Here is a 23,098-nt window from a genome sequence, read left to right as displayed (position 1 = left end):
GTTATAATTTCTTGACGAATTGACCCCTTTCTTATTCTAGAATGTCTCTAACAATAATTTGCTCTTACATTTGCTTGATTTTTCTCCCATTAGTGTGCAATTTTAGAAAATATTAAATATGTTCCAACCACAAGGTAGTGCGAAAATCATTTAAATTTTCGTTGCTTTAGAGTTCATTGTTTTCTCCTTAGTGTACAAATACATTTGTGCTAGAAATCTGGCTCAGTGCCATGTTTAAAGACGTTAATACTCAATATTGCTCTCTAGTGGACAACCATATACACTGACACTTCCTCTGTAGTGAAGGAAACCAGAAGAAGCACTCGTAACTCTCACTGATGGAACCATGGACTACAGTCCTAGAAAGCTGTATAAATCCAACCCATAGAAACAGAGCCCAGTCTCCCACCTCACATTTTGGAGCCAGCAAAACCTGGACGTGGGGAAGCCTCCATTTTTTATTATAAGCCAACACCCTGGGATATACAAAAGTAGTAAGACCACTAGGGGCAGTGTAACCAAAACAACATGAATTTGCTCCTTTGGTGAATCACAGAAGCTATACCAGGTGAATTGTCACACAAAGGAAACTTTATTTGCAGCAAATCAGGAGATTGCAAGGAATAACTTCCAAAGCCCTGACTCTTCAAGCAAGGGTGATTGGGTTTCTTTTGTTTAGGGTTAAGATGAATGTTTAGATGAGGAAGTCTTGTCATCATACGCAGAGGTGGGCATAAGGTCATGCATGGGCCTGAAAGGAACATGCCTACACATACATGTTATGTAAATGAGGCTACTGTTCCCTCCTTGAATGGAGATCTTAGTATTATAATGAGATAAAGGTGATTGTTGGTCATTCCAGAGGTTACTCCATGGCCCCTCTGTGCAGGTGCAAGTCAGGGGTTTAGTTCAAACTGGTCTGGGTCATCTGGTCCAACTGGAGGTCTTGTCACATCATTCACTATTGCCTGCAGGGTGGTTTTGCTGTCCATTAGCCTGAGTTAAGAGATAAGCTGGAGAGAAGAGCTTAAGAAAAAAAAAAGTATGACAAAGGTCAGTGAGTACAAGCAGGTGGGCAGGAAAGGTCAGGTCTTGGGGTCTAGCTGGTGATAGGAGGACCCTGGGGAGGTTCCAAACCCAGAGATACTAGGATAAGTCCATTTAAGTTTTCCCATTTTCATAGCAAACAAAGAAGAGAAACCCAGCAGCGGGTCAGATAGCTGGTCACAGCTTCTGCTTGACTTATACTGAGCAAATGTTGTTTTGGCAGGGTGTGGTTGCAGGTCTGTATGTAATGTTTTTCCTCCTCTGATTGCCTTCAAGATCTCCTTAATATGGTACTTAGGAGTTTGACAATGATTTTTTTTTCTTTAAAAAAATGTTTTTAACGTTTATTCATTTTTGAGAGAGAGAGAGACAGCGTGCGAGTGGGGGAGGGGCAGAGAGAGAGGGAGACACAGAATCCAAAGCAGGCTCCAGGCTTCGAGCTGTCGGCATGGAGCCTGATGTGGGGCTCGAACCCACGAGCTGTGAGATCATGACCTGAGCCGAAGTCGGATGCTTAGCCGACTGAGCCACCCAGGTGGCCCTCACATTTTTTTTCTTTAATATATCTTTGGCTTATATTCTTTCATTGACTTTGGAAAATTCTTGGCTATTATCTCTTCAAATATCCTTTATACTTCCTCTCACTCTCTTCTTCTGCGACTCCAATTACAAGTGTGTTAGTTCCTTATCCCACAGTTGTTCCCTTCCTTCCCTCCTCCTCCCCTTCACCTTCTCTTACTCCTCACCCTCCTCCTCCTTCTTCTACTCCCTCTTTGTGTTTCAGTTTGTATGATTCCAGTCGACGTATTTCCAACTACACTGATCTTTCCTCTGAAGTTTCCAGGCTGTTAGTAATCTTATTGAAGAAATTCTTCATCTCTGATCCCATTTTTAAAATTTTATTTCTAGCATTTCCTTTGGACTGTTTGATAGTTTTTGTCTTTCTAATGCAATCAGTACCCCATAAGTTTTTGTCTTTCTAATGCAATCAGTACCCCATCAGTTAATGCCCATTGTCCATTTGTTCCATTAGATCTTTTAACATTTTAATCGTGGTTCTTTCAAATTCCCTGTCAATTCTAACATCTTGGTCATCTCTGAGTCTGGATCCATTGAATGCCTTATTCCTTGAAGATGGATTGATTTTTCTTACTTTTTGTAGAAGCTATCTGTGATTATATTTAAATTCATCCGTGTTAGCTAACAGGAAATAAAGACTCACTGTACAGTGAGAGAAGGGAGAATCTATACTGGGGACCCTCGTCTAATTGGAGGTTTCTGGGCAAGAGCTGAGTCTGGAAGAATATGTGACGGAGGTAGAAAGGGCCTCTGAAACCAGGCCTCTGCATAAGGCAGCCAGGGTTTGGCAAAAATAGCTAAGTGTGTGAATATAAACATTTTAAAAGCCACAGAATAAAATATCAAGTCTAAGCCACACCCTGCAGCCTGCACAGGGATTCAGACAAGTAACAACATCACACACAGCAGGGATACCTCTGGCTGTACGGAACAAAGTTTGCTCGTTTGTTTGTTTTTTAACTAATGGGTTTCAATTTTTAAGACAAATTTAGGGTTACCAAAGAAATGAGCAGAAAGTAAAGAGTTCACATATACCCCCTCCCAGTTTCCCCTATTATTATCTCGCATCGATGTATATTTGTTGTAACTAATGAAGCAATGTTGATACATTATTATTAACTAAAGTCCTTGGTTTACATTGGGATTCACCCCATGTGTTTTATAGTTCTATGAGGTTTGATGAATGCCTAGTGTCATATATCCGCCATTAGGACATCATATTCTTAGTTTCATGGCTCCACCTGTTCATGACTTCTTTCCTGACAAATCCCTGGCAACCACGGATCTTTTTAGTGCCTCTACGGTTTTGCCCTTTCCAGAATGTCATAGAGTTGGAAGTATATAGTGTGTAGCCTTTTAAAATTGGCTTCTTTCACTTACAACACATGTTTAAGATTCCTCTGTGTCTTTGCATGGCCTGATAGCTCATTTCTCCTTACTGTTGGAAGATATTCCATTGTATGGATGTTGTGATGGTTAATGTTTACATGTCAATTTGACGGGGCCGTGGAGGGGGGCTGGAGGAGGCAGGCAGATATTAGGTTAAATATTATTCTGGGTTATGTCTGTGAGGGTGTTCCTGGATGAGACTAACATTTGAATCAACAGACTGAATAAGGCAGATGGCTTTCCCCAATGTGGGCAGGCTCCATCCCACCCACTGAATGCCAGAATAGAACAAAAAGCTGAGCAACAGAGAATTCACTCTCTTTGCCTGAAGGTCTTCACGCTGGGACATCAGTCTTCTCTTGCCTTAGGACCCAGACTGGAACTTACATCATCAACTCTCCTCATTCTTAGGCCTTTGGACTGCAGATCTGTGGGCTTTTTGTCCCAAATATATATTTAAGAGAGGAACAAAACAGCCCAGAGAGAGAGCCAGACTAACTTACACTCCTCCATATGGAGCAACCTAGAAACCAAATGTTTACAAGGCCAGGCGAAAGCAGGGCAAATGACAAGAAGCGCCCCCCCCCATCATTTGGGACTTGTAAAACTCTACACCAGGGACATGTTCTACTTTTATTTCCAGATACATAATCAAGGTTTCTTCCAATGGTCTGCCTTAGTGCCTAGAATACAGAATTGGTAGACCCGGAGGAATTTGAGATGTATGTGGAGATGGGGTGGGTGGTGTTGCAGAATGAAACAGGGTGGAACATGAACCCTGTTTTACTCTTGTTATCATTTGCCTACTGAATTCCCAGGCAAGTGTAGCCTGCAGAAACACAGATTATACGTAGAAATGTCGAGAACCATGAAGAAACATTTCAGACCCGTTATCACACCACCCAAACCTGACCATTCTTAGCTCGAAATTTACCTGCCATCATTAATTTACTCAATTTGTCGGACATGTTATTTATCGGAAAGTACTGAACATTGCTAAGGTATTTTCTCCTCCTGTGTGTGTGTGTTTTTAATAAATGGTAAAGGGAGTTTTCAATCCCAGTTTAAAATTCTCGTGCAACTTTAAGCTAAAAAGCCAAAAGTCTAGGGTGAATCTATATTTATAAAGTCATAAGTGGCTAAGAATTGGAGTTATATAAAACATTTATACTTCTTTTCTTTCCCAGTGGTAAGGAGTGGAAGTGGAGGGCCAGAAGGCAAAAGACACACAGGCAAAAGCAGTCAGCTGACTAAACCTTTAGGTTTTACTTAGATTCTTTTTTTTTAAAGTTTATTTATTTATTTACTTTGGGCGGGGGGGGGGGGGGCAGGAAGAGAGAATCCCAAGGAGAGAGAGAGAATTTGTCAGCACAGAGACCAATGCAGGGCTCGAACCCATGAACTGCCAGATCACAACCTGAGCCGAAACCAAGAGTTGGATGTTCAACCAAGTGAGCCACCCATGTGCCCCTTAGTTAGATGCTTAAAGGAGAAGACTTTAAGTAGATTAGATAAAATATCCTTCCAAGTATTTGCCAGTGCTTTATAACATGTTACCTTCTACCCCAGCTTGACCCATTCATTGCTGGTGGGAATGCAAAACGGGGTGGACACTTTGGAAGCCCATTTGGCAATTTATTACAAAACATCATCCGCCATCCCATAATGGTGCTCCCAGGTGTTTTCTTTTTTTTTCTTTTTTTTTCTTTTTTTATTTATTTTTCAACGTTTATTTATTTTTGGGACAGAGAGAGACAGAGCATGAACGGGGGAGGGGCAGAGAGAGAGGGAGACACAGAATCTGAAACAGGCTCCAGGCTCTGAGCCATCAACCCAGAGCCCGATGCGGGGCTCGAACTCCCGGACCGCGAGATCGTGACCTGGCTGAAGTCGGACGCTTAACCGACTGCACCACCCAGGCGCCCCTCCAGGTGTTTTCCTAAATGAGCTGAAAACTTATGTCCATACAGAAACTTGTATGCAAATGTCTATAGCAGTTTTGTTCATAATTGCCCCAAATTGGAAACAACCAAGATGTCCTTCAATAAGTGAATGAATAAATAAACTGCGCTACAGAGAAACAGAACTAATAGAAAGTTACATATACGTAACTTTTATTTTAATGTAGTCAACTTGTCAGCCTTTCAAAAAATATTTTTGTGCTATTTGCATGTTGGTCAAATGAATCTATCCTATCCCAACATCATAAAGGTGTATCTACAGATATAGATAATATATCCTTTATATTTTCTTTTAAAAGTTTGAATATTTGGGGCAATAATTTTTGTCTGCTTTAGTTACTACTATATTCAAACGCCTGGAACAGTGTTGGCACAAAAAAAAAGGCGGGCACTATTTGTTAAAAGAGTGGAACGAGAGGGGTACCTGGGTGGCTCAGTCGGTCGAGCAACCGACTTTAGCTCAGGTCATGATCTCACGGTTTGGGAGTTCAAGCCCCGCATCGGACTCTCTGCTGACAGTATAGAATCCACTTCAGATCCTCTGTCCCCCTCTCTCTCTGCCCCTTCCTGGCTCATGCTTACTCTCTCAAAAATGAATTAACATTTGTATGTATATAACAAAAAGAGCGGAAGGAGAGGAAATGTTCAGGGGAAAACAAAGTAAAAATGGAAAATCAGAATCGTGAGGGGGAACTGCGACGTCTTTGATTTGTGAGACATAGAGCAGGGCCACGAGGCATACTTTTCAGCACTTCTGATTGATTGGAAATCAATGGGTGCCCATGTCGGGCACGATAAATCCTTGTGTTTGGCCACTATCCAACACAAAGCGAAAGAAGATAGCTACTGTCGGACTCAGCCACGACGTCAAATCAGGAAATAATGACACACAAAGGCGGCACTGTCACACACGGTGGCTTCACCCAGCTGCTTAGAGATCACCATTGACGAGTTCCAAACTGGTTACTAAGTTGACAATGTGTCTACCCTGTTGGGAGGTTTGTTTAACGAATAATTTTATGGCATCTTTCTATTGTGTTTGCTTTTCATGTAGCATGAGACAAGTTTCACTTTGGTTTTAAAATGGTGAAGATAATCTAAGTTTTAAGCTGGTGGGCCCGGTGATGTTACTTCTGGCTCTCATAAATTTTAATCCAAACAAATTCTCCTCTTCAGGTATTCTATTTTCCTTCAGCTCCTGAGGAGACACTTTCCATAGCCCTGACAGCTATGGCCTTCAAAGCAGCATTGGCAATGACATTAATTACTTTCGTTAGATCAACATTCATTGTTCTTTGAATCAATCAATGTAAGAACTGCCTAGTATTTTCTAAAATTTTTTTTTTAACGTTTATTTATTTTTGAGACAGAGAGAGACAGAGCATGAACGGGGGAGGGGCAGAGGGAGGGAGACACAGAATCTGAAACAGGCTCCAGGCTCTGAGCCATCAGCCCAGAGCCCGACGCGGGGCTCGAATTCACGGACCGCGAGATCCTGACCTGAGCTGAAGTCGGACGCTTAACCAACTGAGCCACCCAGGCGCCCCAGAACTGCCTAGTATTTTCCTGCTACTAGTGGTACGATGTGGTCCCATCATCCTTAGGCTAAGACCAAGGCAGATATCTTTCAGAAGCTGCAATGACAGAAACCTGGGTTCCCAAACTGAGCCAGTAAAATCTCCTGTAGCATTAGCACCATAGAGAGGGAGGATGTGAATCACTGGATAAGTTAGACGTTGACATCTGGTCAGAAGAAACATAGAGAACTTCTGTGGATGTGAAACTTCCGGGCAGAACTTACATCTTGATGTACCACGGGACTCTGATATCATGCCCAAGAACTGAGGCATAGTTTTCGTCTCTTATTATCTTACTTTTATCAATTCTGCTTCCTCTGTGACATACACATTTAGCATACCATGACTCATTATAAAACATGACTTCCCAATTTATCTGAACATGTTGCCTCATGTTACTGGTTGTCTGTATCTGGTCCACAATGTCTTTTGGTTGGGCACAAGTGTCACGGCAGATAAGCCGTGTTAGCTAAATAGTGACGGTTCCGACACATGCACCGTGAGTTGTCCAAGCTGCAAACCTGACCCCAAATTCCCCCAGTCCCTACCCCACCCCACTGCCCCACCCCCATCCCTTCCCTCCTTTCTACCTGGATCCCAGGCCCCGTCCTGCCCCGCATCCAGTCCTACAGCCAGATCAGAGTTTATGGTTTCCTATGCTTTCTTAGTCCAGGTTGCATGCTTCTCTTGGTCACGGAGCTTTTAATGACTGGAGGCGGTGAAATCTTTCCATGTGGTATTCCTATCACACCACACAAATATGAAGTTAAAAAAGAATTTCTTTACAAATTCTATCACTGGGAGTAGTATCAGTGAGTGCTTAGTGAATATTTTGCCTTGTGGATGGAAATATTTAACCTGTACTCAAATATTGTTGGCTGTATTCTGGTATACTTTCTCACTCTGTCCACAGGGCAGTCATCTGGATATTGTTTTATTATTTTTTTTTAATGAAAAAAATTTTTTTTTGAGAGAGAGACAGCATGAGCAGGGGAGAAGGGAAGAGAAAGAGAATCTTTTTTTTTTTTTTTTTTGACATTCATTTATTTTGACAGAGAGAGAGACAGAGAGACCGAGCATGAGTGGGAGAGGGGCAGAGAGAGAGGGAGGCACAGAATCTGAAGCAGACTCCAGGCTCTGAGCCATCAGCACAGAGCCCCACGCAGGGCTCAAACTCACAGGCCGCGCGATCATGACCTGAGCCAAAGTCAGACACTCAACCGACTGAGCCACCCAGGCGCCCCTAGACATCGTTTTAAAGTCAAACGTGTAGACACCGATTATCATTATTATTTATTTCAATACCTTGATTACGCTCATCGGTTCCTTCAAAAGAGAGCTTGATCACTTCTCCGTAGTTTGGTTTGCTCCTATATAGCTCAGCCTCTTCCCACAGATCCCTCCCAGACATATTACGGGGCATTTTTCATCATTGAGGTCCTTGGCTAGGTCTCTGAATGGGGCCCGCTCTGCAAGGGGCCGCCGGTGCACATTCGGTCTTCCCTACGTGTAAGGGTTTGTCACATGTTGTGACTCGTGCCACTTATCGGTACAGGGAAACGGCTCTTTTTCTGGATACTATAGGTGCACAGAACTCCAGCTCTGGAGAGTAGCTGTGTCAAGAGCGGCAGGATTGGGGAAAATGTACTGGAAAAGGAGAATGAAATTAAAGGGCCAACTTAAGGGGCGCCTAGGTGGCGCAGTCAGTTAAGCGTCCGACTTCAGCCAGGTCACGATCTCGCGGTCTGTGAGTTCGAGCCCCGCGTCGGGCTCTGGGCTGATGGCTCAGAGCCTGGAGCCTGTTTCCGATTCTGTGTCTCCCTCTCTCTCCGCCCCTCCCCCGCTCATGCTCTGTCTCTCTGTCTCAAAAATAAACAAGATATTAAAAAAAAATTTTTTTTAAATAAAGAAAATAAATAAAGGGTCAACTTAAAAACTTGGTGGATCTAAGTTATGTTGTATTTACCACATATCCTTCTGTCAGTCCAACTCAACTCACTCAGCTTGGGGGCTTAGTTCTTAGTTCATTTGGACACAGTTAATTTTCCTTTTTTACCTAAATCTTTTGTAGCATTAATAAAGCTGTGGGGGCACCTGGGTGACTCCGTCGGTTAAGTGTCCGACTTTGGTTCAGGCCACGGTCTCACCGTTTGTGGGTTCAAGACCCACATCAGGCTCTGTGCTGTCAGCCTGGAGCCTGTTTACGAGTCTTTCTCTCTCTCTCTCTCTCAACATAAATAAATAAACTTTAAAATAAACTTAAAAATAAATAAATAAATAAATAAGGTTGCAAATTCTTCTTCTGGTTTGTTCAGTAAATTGCTATCACATTGTTTCCCCAGTTTATGTAAACAAGGATTTATAAAGACTAAGCAAACAAGTAAACTTTGATTCTATTTAAAAAAAATTTTTAATGTTTATTTTTTTTTTGAGACAGAGAGAGCGAGCGAGCACGAGTGGGGGAGGGGCAGAGAGAGAGGGAGACCCAGAATCCGAGGCAGGCTCCGGGCTCTGGGCTGTCAGCACAGAGCCCCACGCGGGGCTTGAACTCACGAACCGCGAGGTCCGTGACCTGACCTGAAGTCACTTATGCTTAACCGACTGAGTCATCCAGGCGCCCCAAGTAAAGTTTGATTCTAATCTGAATAATAAATGATTAAAATAAAGTCTATTAATTCTGTTAAAAATGGTTAGTAACCATCAATATTTGGTACGTGTTTTGTTTGTTAAATTTAATTGATATAGGAAAAATAATACCCTCAGATAATTAATTTAGAACTCTTGTTTCTATTTTTTCTTTGCTCCTGAGTAATTTAAAAGACTGATTATAAATTTCCAAATGGAAAGAATGTATTTTGTTTTGATTTTTTATTATTTTGTTTGTGAATTTCCACATTTTCTGCATTATGGTCCAAGAATGTGGTCTTATGTGAATTCTGATCTGGGGACTCTAAATTCTTCAGTGTGGCCTAATGTATCATCAGTTTTGGCAAGTATTCCATGCGGATTTCAGTATAGGGCTCTCTATAGTGAATTGGCAAACAAAACTAAGGGTCTGAACAAACAAACAAAACAAAACCGACTGAGCCACCCATGTAAAATGGGTTAATTACATGAAAATTACATGAAAATTTTTACATGTTAATGTAAATTGTTAATTACATGAAAATTTTTAAAGTTTTACTGTTCTCAGTTTGATATTTTTATTTCTCCATTATACTTAACTTTCCTACTCTGGTTGGGGATTTCTCATTTTCTCCTTGTCATTCTGTCAAGTTTGTTTGCTATACATTTGAAGGTATATTGATAGGTACATTAGTGGTTCATCAATAAGGGATGCCTTCTCACCAATAAAGATTTTTGCCATATAGTCCAGTTATTTTCATTTTTATAGTTATACTTTTCTTTATATTAGTGTTTGCCTTGTATATCTTTCCCATTCTTTTTGTTCGCTTTTTTTTTTTTTTTTTTTTTAATTTCAGAGGGAGAGAGAGCATGACTGGGTAGAGGGACAGAGGGGCCGAGGGAGAGAGAGAATCTCAAGCAGGCTGCATGCTCAGTATGGAGCCCAATGTGCGGCTTGATCCCACGACCCTGGGATCATGACCAGAGCCAAACTCAAGGGTCGGACACTCAACCGACTGAGCCATCTAGGCACCCCGTTTTGGTCCCTTTTTATTTTTAATGTATGATTTTTGAATATCAAAGAGTTAGAATTTGTTTTTACCCCACTATGAGAGCTTCTGCCTTTTCTTTCTTTTTAAAGTAGGATCTACGCCCAATGTAGGGCTCAAACTTACAACCTGAGGTCAAGGGTCACATGCTCTACCCACTGAGCCAGCCAGGCATCTCTGAGAGCTTCTGCCTTTTAATTGGATGAAATTATTGTATGTCTACTTTGTTTCTCATATCTTCCCATCCTAGTTTTTGTTTGCCAATTATCACTCTTTCCTATTCCTCATCCCCTTCCTACCTTTGTTGGACTGAGGAGTTTTTTCTCTGCATAGTTAATTTTCATTCTCTTTTATGGCATATATATAGACAGATATCTGTATCTATATAGATGGATAGATACAGATATCTATCTTCCTAGCACCTAACATATACATGATGTATTAATAGAATAGTGCTTATACTCACATGTTTAATGCACTTACTTAATTTGTAGTCTTCTAGTAACATCTAGAGATATTCAGTGTCTTTTTATGTTCTCAAACATGATTTGAGCATGGTTTGACTTCCCTCCTTCCATTCCAGAATCTTCTACGTGCAGATAATGTGCAAGGTAAGTTCCAGTTTTTGTGTTAAAGTTTTGGCTCGTTTCACATTTTACACCAACAATTAGACTTTATATATTTTGCTAGTATTACCACTATTTTTCACATCCCACGTATATATCCCTCACTTTTCAAGTCACTGTTTAATTTCCTAGAATATATCCCCAAACAATTCTTCTAGGAAGAATGAGTGGCTATGCCCCTTAGCCTGCTTATCCATGAGGGCTCCTCAGTTTTTCCAGGAGCCACTTAGCTGAAGCAATGTCTGGCTTACCTGCTCCAGTTTCCACACTGAGGATTCTATCTGTGAGGAGGCCGCAATCGCCCTTTGTCCACCTGGGAAGAAGGAGAAGAAGAAGTGTGCCTGCTCTGTACCCGGATGCCCATGGATAATTCTAAATATTCCAAGAACTCTCTCTTGCTTCTCGTACTTACTTATTTGGCCTTGGAGTTGCTGTAAAATGCCCACACCCTCAAACTGAAGTTTTTCTGCATATCTTCCGGGCTACAGTTTTCTTGGGTAAAGGAACATGGCGCTTTAGCACTTCTGTCCATCACTTGGCTGCTTCTGAGTGTCCCAGGGGAAGAGTCTGTTTCTGTTTAACTAGGACCTCCCTCGCTGCACTCACAACAGCAGAGCGGTCTGCCGGTTGAGTCAGATGCGGCTCTGGTGAGCTGTGTCCAAAGCCCAGAAGCTAAACGGTGTCATGTTTTCATAGTGGCCATATGTACAGGGTGGTACAGTAGACTCAGTGATGACTTTCCAAGGATGTCCATGGAGTAATGCCCAGAATTGGCCAAAGTGTTAACGTACATGGTAAAAGGAACTTTGCGGTTGTGACGAAGGATCACATTAAGTTGGAAAGAACGTCCTGTACAGTATTAACAAGGTGGGCCCAATGTAATCATGAGACTGGGGAAAGGGTTGCAGTCAGAAAGGCAGATGTGGCCACAGAAGCTAAGTTCAGAGAGATGAACTTTGAAGAGGGAGGAAGGGACTTGAGCCAAAGAATGCAGGCAGCTTCTAGAAAAGCAGGGAAATGAATTCTCCACTACCGCCTCCAGAAGGAACACAACTCGGCCAACACCTTGAGTTTGGCCCCTAAAACCCCATGTCCACCTTCTGACCTCCAGAACTGTAAGGTAATATATTGGTGCTGTCTTAAGGCACTAAGTTTGTTATGCTTTGTTATAGCAGCAGTAGGAAACTAATGCAGTGGCATCTTTCTCCAGCAATAATGACTCTCTGGGTGTGGGTTCTCTATTCCCCATGCTCCCTTCAAGGTAGGGTGGTCCAAGCCAAAGCTCTTCAGAGAAACCTGTTTCCTCTTCCTTGCCCTAGAGTCAGGAGAACGGACAGGTGCCAGTTACCTTACAAATGGGAATCCGTGGAGGTTTGCGCTTCAGTGGAACAATGCTATCGGGTTGTGTTGGCTACTGTAAAGGCAAAACAACCCAGGAAAGTCATTGGGACCGGTGAAAGATGAAATCAGGGACGTGGGAGGAAGAAGCAAGTAAAAGAAAGGGCCTCTGCCCTGATGAGCCACGCCGGAGAGCTGGGTAGAAGGCATAGTCTCACTGGCTAGATTCTCTACCCCGGCTGTGAGACCACAGGGTAAAGAAATCTCCAGATTATTTCCTGAAAGTTCTTCACCCCAGCTATTACATCTAGAAGCAACCTGCTCTTGCAGATATGTGTCAGTGCTTCATAAGCACAAGTTGACCTCTGGATACTGGGTCAAGGCCAGTCCCCGGACCCGACCTCCCAGACCCAGACATGCCATCCCTTCACTTCTCTCTCTAAGAGAGAGAGAGAGGGACAGCGAGACGGAGACTCATCGGCAGAGCTGGCTCACCCTCTACCTTTACAGTAACTCTATTTCAGGGGCCTCATTCCCCATATCTAGTCCGGTTGATCTGGGAGATCCCCATCACTTCAAATCTTACAGAACAAGAATTAGAACACAGCTTCCTTTCCTCGAAAAAGTCTCTGAACTCTTTAACTACTTCTTGCCCCTCCCCACACAAGAAAAATGTGCTTCCAAGTGATTTTCCTGTCCCTGGGGTCGACTGTGAAGCAAGTAGCAATTATAAAGAGAGCAAGTTAACCAAACGTAATTTTTGACTGTGTACCCTTCCATGGTTGGGCACGAATCCTTACTCTGACTTTCCATGAATTCTTCTGACGAACTTTGCCCCTCATGCTGTCGTGTATCTTTAATGGTAGAAATCAAGTGACACAGTTCCTGGCATATTAAAAATGCCCAGTACACATGAATTACTTTGAAGTTATACTGTAGCAGAGAATACTGATTGCTTCACAATATCCATTCTCCCTTCTTTAATAATAAAACCCTAGGAAGTGTGTTTGGCTATAAGAGGGTAGCTCTTAGACCCTTAGCAATTAGATATGGCCGGTGAGATGTAACTAAGTATTCTCTGAGGCTCAGCTCCATAAAAGGAGGGGACCTGTGCCCTTTGGCAGGTCTACTCTTCCTTTTTCCTGTGTTTGGAGTATGAACATGGTGACTGGAGCAGAGCAGGACTCTTGCGTCATTTGCTTCTAGATTATTTTTATGTGAGAAAAATTAACGGCTCTATTGTTTAAGCCACGTTATTTTGGATTTCTGTGTGCTGCTAAATATAATCCTGACCAAATCAAGCATATTTTTCCTTGCCTGTAGAGAACAGAAGAAAAGAAACATGGAGAGAGGACGGAGGAAATGGCAGGGGGTGGGGGCGGTGGGCGGAAAGCAAAACAAAACAGTGTTAAGATTCTAGGGGTGGTGTATTCCCTGAAGTCTTTCAAAGAACAAAAGGTACATATGTGTGCTGCTGTCACACGTGTGTTGGCGACACGAATTAGCTCATACGCAACTGGTAAGCAGGGAAATGGTATCAGTGAAACAATGGTGAGGTCACTTTGGTTCATAAACCATTTTTCCTGCATGTGATTTCCAAGAAATCAGGAGCAAACTTTCTCCACAATGAAAGCAAGCCTTAGCAATACATGAACGCCATAAGAAAGAAATCCCACAAGGTATCTTCCTTTCGTGAAAGCAAGGGCTGGGGTGGTGATTCCAAGAACTGCTACACATTTTCCAACATTAAACTTTTTGATGAAGTTGTGAAGACAGATAAGGAAGTTGCAACAATATTTCCTTCTATATTAAAAAAAAAAAAAAAAGATGAAGCCTCCTGAATGAGATGTTTCATTTTGATAATCTGGTCTCTTGCAAGCAAATGACCTTATGTTTCCAGGAAGAAAGTGCAAGCCACCAAGTTCAAATGCTACCCAGGGCAAGCTGCTAGTGGAGACTAACTGAGCCTTAAAAAAAAAAGATGTTTGTTGTTTTGTTAGCGCTCCTGTTATAAAGTTGCATGGCATGGTCTGCCCCTAACCCTATTTATCCCATATGCCTGTTATTTTTAGCACATGTTTTTGCAGAGTGCAAAGCTTTAAATGAATGCATACATGATTTTATACATATAAAAAAATAAGATGTTAAGAAAACAATAAGAATAGCTCTAGAGCAAACTATAACTGATAAAGTATTCCTCTTCCACATCTTAGCACCAATCCTTTAGCCCAGCTTGGCTTTCCAACCCGCTTCCTTCTATAATTTCATTTCTCTTATCATCTAGAATAAAATCTTGAAAAATGCCGAGCCTTAAACATTTTACCCTCCATGCTCCTTTTCTCAGGAGGCTACTAGAGGAAATACTCTTGCAGATTGCGAGCATGAATGGAGGCATGCAAGAGTGAGGGGCTCAGGGCAGGAAAGCAGTGGGGTAAGGTCTAAGGCGATGGTGACGGATGGTCCTGGAAAACCTCTGGGGCTAACACAAGACAAATGGCTCAGATGGGCTTCCTGGGAAATGCAAAGGAGGGGATCCGCTTGTGCCTATGGAAAAGTAACATCTAAAGGTATTTTGCAGCTCTACTGGGGACACCAGGAAGAATCAGCGGTAAGACCATGGACAGCCAATCCTGACTTGACTCAAGAAACAAGAGACAGGACAGCACTTGCACCTCCCACTATACAGTGTGTGGGTCACGCATCCTACGCTGGCCATTAGGACGGAAGAATAACAACATGGTAATATCCTGTTACATTTCAAGAGTTCCAGTAACAGCCCTGTGCTTTTAATAGGAGATTTACTTGCCCTGAGCCCATGGGATATTTTGTGCTTTTGTGCCTGTGGCCTAGCTCAGAGGGTTTCCCTCCGTCCTAAAACCCTGGTCAGGAAGCATCATCTCTGCACATTTTCCAGAAGAATAAAATTCTGATCGTCTAGTTGCTCTTTTTGAGTGTGCTTATCTAGACCTTTGGCTTCAAATGACAACAGTACACCTGTTTCTCTCAATTTCCTAAGCCCAGCCCCAATCTTGCTCCTGAAAAATTCCTTGCGAATCTTACACGCCTCTTTGACGGATACTAGGTTTATTGTGATATAGGCCTCCCTTGCAAAAGGTGGGCCTTCATAAGGTCAATCACTGAAGAAGAGGCTGATCCTTGGAGAGGAAACAACCTCTTAAAATATATACAGGTGAATGCCTATTCTTTTCAAACTATTCCAAAAAAAAATAGAAGAGGAAGGAAAACTTCCAAATGTATTCTCTGAGGCTAGTAGTACCCTGATACCCAAAACAGATAAAGACACCACAAAAAAGGAGAAATACAGGCCAGTATTTCTCATGAATATAGATGCAAAAATTCTCAACAAAACAGCAAACTGAATCCGACAAGACATTAAAAAAAAAAAAAATCATACACCATGATCCGGTGGGATTTATACCCCGGATGCAAGGGTGGTTCCATATTTGCAAAGCAATCAACGTGATCTATCACATCAAGAAAAAGGAAAAATACCGTGTGATCATTTCAATAGATGCAGAAAAAGCATCTGACAAAGTACAACATCCATTCATGATAAAAGCCCTCTGCAAAGTAGGTCTAGAGGGAATATACTTCAATATAATAAAGGCCTTATATTAGAAACCCACAGCCAACATCATGCTCAATGGTGAAAAACTGAGAGCTTTTCCCCTAAGGTCAGGAACAAGACAAGGATGCCCACTCTCACCACTTTTTTTCAACATAGTACTAGAAGTCCTAGCCACAGCAACTAGACAACATTAAGAAACAACAGGCATCCAAACTGGTAAGGAAGCAGTAAAATTCTGTTTACAGATGACGTGATAGTATATATATAAAACCCTAAAGACCACCACAAAACGACTAGAACACATAAATGAATTCAGTAAAGTTGCAGGATACAACATTATCGTACAGAAATATGTTGCATTCCTATATGCTAATAATAAAGCAGCAGAAGGTGAAAGCAAGAAAATAATCCCATTTACAATTACACCGAAAACAATAAAATATCTAGTAGTAAACTTAACCAAAGACGTGAAAGACACCTGTACTCTAAAAACTACAAAATACTGATGAAAGAAATTTAAGATGACACAAAGAATTGAAAGACATTCTATGCTCATGGATTAGAAAAACAAACACTGCTAAAATGGCCATACTACCCAAAGCAGTCTACAGATTTAATGCAATCCCTATCAAAATACCAACAGCATTTTCCACAGAGCTGGAACAAACAATCCTAAAATTTGTCTGGAGCCACAGAAGACCTTGAATAGTCAAAGCAGTCTTGAAAATGAAAAACCAAACTGGAGATATCACAGTTCCAGACTTCAAGTTACATTACAAGTTGGTAATAATTAAAATAGTATGATACCAAGCATAAAAATAGACACAGAGATCAACAAACTGGAAGAGAAAGCCCAGAAATAAGCCCACAATTATATGCTCACTTAATCTTTGACAAAGGAGGAATGAATATACAAAGGGGAAAAGTCTCTTCGACAAATGGTGTTGGGAAAACTGGACAGCTACACACAAAAGAATGAAAGGGGACCACTTTTTTTCACCATACACAAAAATAAATTGAAAATGGATGAAAGATCTAAATGTGAGGCCTGAAACCATAAAAATCCTAGAAGAAAGCACAGGAAGTAATGGCTCTGACATTGGCCACAGAACATTTTTCTTTTCTTTTTTTTAAAAAAATTTTTAAAAATGTTTATTTACTTTTTAAAAAATTTTTAATGTTTTTATTTATTTTTGAGACAGAGACACAGCATGAGCAGGGGAGGGGCAGAGAGAGAGGGAGACACAGAATCGGAAGCAGGCTCCGGGCTCTGAGCTGGCAGCACAGAGCCCGACACAGGACTGGGAACTCACAGACCATGAGATCATGGCCTGAGCCAAAGTCATATGCTTAACCAACTGAGCCACCAAGGTGGCCCAATGGACATTTTTCTTAGGCAAGGGAAATGAAAGCAAAAATAAACTATTGGGACTACCTCAAAATAAAAAGTTTCTGATAGGAAAAAAAACAAAAACAAAAACAAAAAAACAAAGAACAAAAAAACAAAAGGCAACCTATTGAATGGGAGAAGATATTTGTACATGGCTTCTCCAATAAAGGGTTAATATCCAAAATACATGAAGAACTAAATACAGGTCAAACCCAAAAAACAGATAATCCAATTAAAAAATGGGCAGAAGACATGAACAGACATTTCTCCAGGAGACATCCAGATGCCCCACAGACATGTGAAAAGATGCTCAACATCACTCATCATCAGGGAAATGCTAATCAAAGCTAGAATGAGATACCACCTCACACCTGTCAGGCTAAAATCAAAATCATAAGAAATCACAAGTGTTGGTGAAGATATGGAGAAAAAGGAACCCTCTTGTGCTGTTGGTGGGAATGCAAACTAGTGCAGCCACTGCAGAAAACACTGCGGAGGTTCCTCAAAAAGTTAAAAATTGAACTCCCGTATGATCCAGTAGCTACACTACTGGGTATTTACCCCCCAAAAATACAAAAACACTAATTCAAAGGGATCCATGCACCTCTACGTTTATAGCAGCATTATTGACAATAGCCCAAATCAGGAAGCAGCTCAAGTACCCATTGACTGAGGAATTGATAAAGATGTGGTGTATATACCTATACTATAAATATTATTAAAAAATGAAATCTTGCCATTTGCAACACCATGGATAGAGCTAGAGAGTGTAATGCTAAGTAAAATAAGTCAGACTGAGAAAGACAAATAGCCTGTAATTTCACTCATATTTGGGATTTAAGAAACAAGACAGAAGAACTGAGGTAAACGAGAGAGAGAGAGAGAGAGAGAGAGAGAGACCAAGAAGCAGACTCTTTACTAGAGAGAACAAACCGATGGTCACCAGAGGGGAGACGGGTGAGGAGATGGATGAAGTAATTGATGAGGATTAAAGAATATGCTTATGATGATGAAAAAACAATTAAAAATACACATGCAAGTGAGATCATGAATTCCTCCTTCTGGCCTTTTGTTTCTTTTCATTGCACAATCTGCCGCTTAACTTGCGGTTTTGAGTTACTTCCCTGTGCAATCTTTTGGAATGCATTTTCCGTGACAACAAGGAATCCAAACTTATGTTAAAAATCTAACGGTTGGAGTGGTTAAGAATGCAAATAATACAGCCAGGTGACAAAGTGTTCAAGGGATGTCTTCTGAGCCTGGCGACATGAGCAGGCAAAACATTTTTTAAAAACCTGTCTCAACTTACATTTTGGTCCGGCAGCTGAAACATCCTATTGACAGTGATGATTACAGAACTCTTAAATTCTGACTTGTTAAAATGGGAACAATGGGAACAACGTGGATCCGAGGAACCAAAAAATATGGTAACTCTAGACGTGTAGAAAAATTGCCGTTCCCCGGGCGCAGCGCCAGGCCTCAAAGACCATTTCCAGCATAGACCCAGCCCTCAGGAAGTTTCTATAAGATGAAGTAATGATGACATAGAAGAAATGATAGGGAAGAAAAGCAAAGACAAGGCCATTTCTGATGACGCGCAAAATTACATAGAAAGGGCTATCGAAAGAGCTGAAGGATGAGGGAGCCATCCAAAGGTCAAGTTACTACAACTGCCTCATTATCCACACCGCGAGAGACTGAATGATTGAAACTGTAGTAATTTTCCATATGAGTACAGTTCAGAAATGATGCATTTTCCTGGCTGTGTAAATGCAATTGCTACGGCTCATTCTGAACATCTGGAACGCTTTTGGCCATGAGAAACTTGGAACAGAGCATTTGGCATCCTTGTGAAGGGTGTGTGCTTTCACCGTTTAGGGAGGAATCCCAGAGAGAATGCCACAGTTAAAAGCAAATACAATTTGTAATATACCGAAAGAGTACTGGCCTGTGAGACAGAGGAATACCCAGCTGATAAATGATGGAGCCCAGGGTAACCTAAATGTCAATGTGGCACATCTCCTGCGAGATGCGGATGCATTCAGAGACTTTAATGATTTTACTTGCTTAATAGAACTCAGATGCTCCTAACTATTCCAGGTATTATTAAACATTAAATTGAACTTGAGTGGACACAGCATATTATGGTGTTCTTTCAATAATCGTTTCGGACACTGGTGTAGAAAGAGCTGTGTCCTTTTATCAACATGGCTATTTCGCATGCGCTACAGTAAATTCTTGTATATTGCTGACCATCTCTTCATATTTTCTGTTAGAAGAATTCTGTATCCAGTGCACTACAGTGTATTTATATTTCTTGCCTGAAGTGTTATTCATCAGGGTCAGTGAAAGAATATAGAAAATAGAACCTTGAAACAAAGCAAATGACCCAATTGACAGTTGAAACTCTTTTTTTTAAGACCCACTTCACGTTAGCTTTGCTTTAAAATTTTTCAGTAGCCCCCTAGAATATTTCTATTTTGTGGAGGAGAGGGCTTTCTAAATGAGATGAAATGTATTTTAATTTCTTAGGGAAGTGGAATTCAACACACACCTTTGAAATGAGAGTCACGTGCCATGATGTAAGTTAATTCAACTATATTTACGAGTTATGTTTAAGTTATTGGTATGTCATCCAACCATACTTTTATTACCTGTGAAAGGTGTGGCTCATAACTGTGATGGAATATTTATTTGTTTATTTATTGGGGGGGGGGGGAGCAGGGAGAGACTCTTAAGCAGGTTCCACGCCCGGTGCAGAGCCCCAAGCAGGACTAGATCTCACAACTGTGAGATCCTGATCTGAGCTGAAATCAAGAGTTGGTGGCTTAATCAACTGAGCCACCTAGGCACCCCTGTGATGGAATTTTTAGTGCAGACGACCATTTCAACATGACGAAATCACCTATGATGAAGGAATTTTAAACACAGTTTTGTAAAAGAAGGCAAGAACACCAATCCAAAGGAATACATGTGCCCCTATGTTTATAGCAGCATTATTTACCATTGCTAAGATATGGAAGCACACCCAGTGTCCAGCAATTGATGGATGGATAAAGCAGATGTGGCATATATTCACAATGGAATATTATTCAGCCATAAAAAGAATGAAATCTTGCCATTTGCAATGACACGGATGGAGCTAGAGGGTGTGATGCTCAGTGACATAAGTCGGTCAGAGAAAGACAAATACTATATGATTTCACTCATCCGTGGAGTTTAAGAAACAAAACAAGACGAATAAGCAAAGGGGGGAAACATCACTGTATGTTAACTAACTGGAATTACAATTAAAACTTAAAAGTAGCTTTGTAAAAATTGTAAATACCTGGGAAAAATGGTAATTTAACAACAGAGACGATTATGATTTACACATCAGTGTTCTACTGTAAAATAACCAGTCACACTACATCCAAACTTAAGAAGTAATATTTACTAAGGAATAATTATTCACTCTTCACAAGTGTCTTTACACTTATTTCAATGTTCTTTTGAAATAGGGAGCACCCCTTGCATATTTAAGAAGTGACTGAATTGACAAAATATTATTCACATATTTGTTTTCCAGGAAGATATTCTCTTTTAAGTGAGATTCTCTAGAATGTACGTAAATTTGTTCCAGAAAAGTCAGCTGAGGAGTGTTTTAAGTGGTGGTTTCACTGTTCAATAAAACATCGTTCATAACCTTGTTGATGCAAAACCCTGAGGAAGGAAATGTGTTCCGGAATGAAGGTTAACATTATAAAGAGTTTAGGGCAGTCTGGTTAGTCATGTGGCTGAGATTTTAAAAAGGAAGAGAAAGTTACATAATTCAATAGAGCAAGTGACCTATAAGTGATTGACTGTTTTTTGTCTTTATGGTAAAATGAAATCTTTAGAAATAGCAATAATGCTAATTAGGATAGTACTATTCATTATTAGTATTTCAAGGACCTGAAAAAGACAAAGTTCTCAGTTCTGGAGATTGAATAAAAATGTATCATAGTCATTCTTATCTTTACTGCTACCCATAAGCAACATTATAAACCAGGAAGAGATCCAAGGTGCAATTTTTAAATAATAGTACTATACTTTAGGCATTGCGTGGAATATAAAGAGATTTTAATATATAGTAATATCTCTAAAATTTTTTTTTTAATGTTTATTTATTTTTGAGAGAGACAGAGACAGAATGCAAGTGGGTTAGGGGCAGAGAAGGAGACACAGAATCAGAGGCAGGCTCCAGGCTCTGAGCTGTCAGCACAGAGCTGGACGCGGGGCTTGAACTCATGTGCCGTGAGATCACGACCTGAGCCAAAGTCAGACGCTCAACCGACTGAGCCACCCAGGCGCCCCAATATATAGTAATATCTTTGGTTAGGCATACCCTACCATGGTCATTGTTAGAGCATATTCGTATTTGTGGATCTGTTTTTGTATCGGACCAAAGAAAGTAACATGTTCTGGAAAATAACATTAGCGTCTGTGGCTACCCCATGATCATGGTTTGGGCCTAAACTAATAAATAATATGTTGATCTTACTATGCCTACATAAATATTATTCAAAGATGAGTCATGTAAAGCGATATGATTACATTTCTTTTCTTGGTCAGTTTGCCTCATTTTTTCCCACTGGTTTGTACTCGAATTTCTTATTAATTCATCTCCCGTCTCTCAGAAGCAGGAACCTCTTGCTATGTTCACATACATTACTTTTCTTGGAGACATGCCGCCTAGAGCCCTCTATCATCCAGTTTCAAATGGGATTGCTCCTTTCTGGGCCTCTTACATACCTGTCATCCCAGGGTCTCCTTTCAACAACATCCTTCACCAATGTTTGCCTCTTAACTGATGCTGAAGCCTCTGTGTTGTGGGAAACTTCTCACCTCCTTTGACTTGCGGTCTTCTTATTTTTGTGCGGCAAGTGCACATTTAATTTGCCACTTACTTCCTGTCAAAGAGAGCTTGAGAGAGAAACTTTATGATTGATTCTTTGTAGTATGTAGAAAAAGTCTTCGTTCTATCACACTTGAATGATCTTGATCGGTTCAGTATACAGTTGTCGGTTAGAAATCACTTTCCCTTAGAATTTTGAAGGCATGGCTCCATTGTTCCGTAGCTTCAAGACTTTCTGGTGGGAAGTCCAATCCATTCAGATTCTCAGTCAGGAGCTTAGGACATGTTTCTTCTACCTGGGAACCTATGCACGAACTCAGTCTCCAGTGTTGTCTCCTCCTTAAACTCTGGGAACCAAGGCTGAAAGTACCAACTCTCTAATCACAAGCTTGGTCTTTCTGGCAACCGGCCTCCATCACGAAGCTATCTAGGGCTCCTTTCACATCTGGCCATTAGCTACCTCATTAGCATAACAAAGATGCACTTTATCACTCGTGAAACTTGAAGGGTTTCTGAAGCTCTGGTCCAGGAACTGGAGACAAAGACTAAACATATAAACACCACATACTGTCCTATGGCCTTTGACCAATGCATAATGTCATTGTCTACCATTATGGTATCATGCAAAAGAGCTTCACCACCTATGTTTCACCCACCCATCCTTCCTGTTATTCCTCAGACTTCGGGCAGCTGTTTTTTACTGCCTCTATGATTTTACTTTTCCCATAATGTCGTATGGTTAGAATCATACAGTATGTAGCCTTTTGAGACTGGCTGCTTTCACACAGCAATATGCAGTTAAGGTTCCCCCCATGGGTTTGCATGACTTAATAGCTCACTTCTTTTTATCGCTGAATAATCTCCCATTGTATGGGTGTATCACAGTTCATTTACCCATTTAACTTTTGAATGATACCACGTTTGCGTCTGGTTTGGGGCAATTATGAATAAAGCAGCTCTAAATATTCACGTGCAGGGTTTTGCATGGGCATACATTTTCCACTCATTTGAGCAAACATCCATAAGTGTGGTAACTGGTTCGTGCGGCAAGA

At 41.1% G+C, this 23,098-nt stretch overlaps 1 long non-coding RNA gene across 5 annotated transcripts; it reads right to left on the bottom strand.

Moving 5' to 3' along the window:
• Positions 1–573: 573 nt before the first annotated feature.
• On the bottom strand, positions 574–22,673 carry LOC106984170 (uncharacterized). 5 transcript variants are annotated; one of them, XR_008292645.1, is made up of 4 exons: positions 21,944–22,673; positions 11,105–11,166; positions 7,144–7,295; positions 574–1,026 (listed from the first exon to the last, which is right to left on the bottom strand). It is a non-coding gene; the product is annotated as an uncharacterized LOC106984170 (long non-coding RNA). The 5 variants fall into 5 exon arrangements; XR_008292646.1 differs by lacking the exon at positions 21,944–22,673 and adding an exon at positions 18,480–18,642; XR_008292647.1 differs by lacking the exon at positions 21,944–22,673 and adding an exon at positions 11,266–11,351.
• Positions 22,674–23,098: the final 425 nt, after the last annotated feature.

The sequence above is a fragment of the Acinonyx jubatus genome, chromosome F2 (genome assembly GCF_027475565.1).
Source record: "Acinonyx jubatus isolate Ajub_Pintada_27869175 chromosome F2, VMU_Ajub_asm_v1.0, whole genome shotgun sequence".
Lineage (NCBI taxonomy): Eukaryota > Metazoa > Chordata > Mammalia > Carnivora > Felidae > Acinonyx > Acinonyx jubatus.
This window is presented reverse-complemented; position numbering and strand designations above follow the sequence as displayed.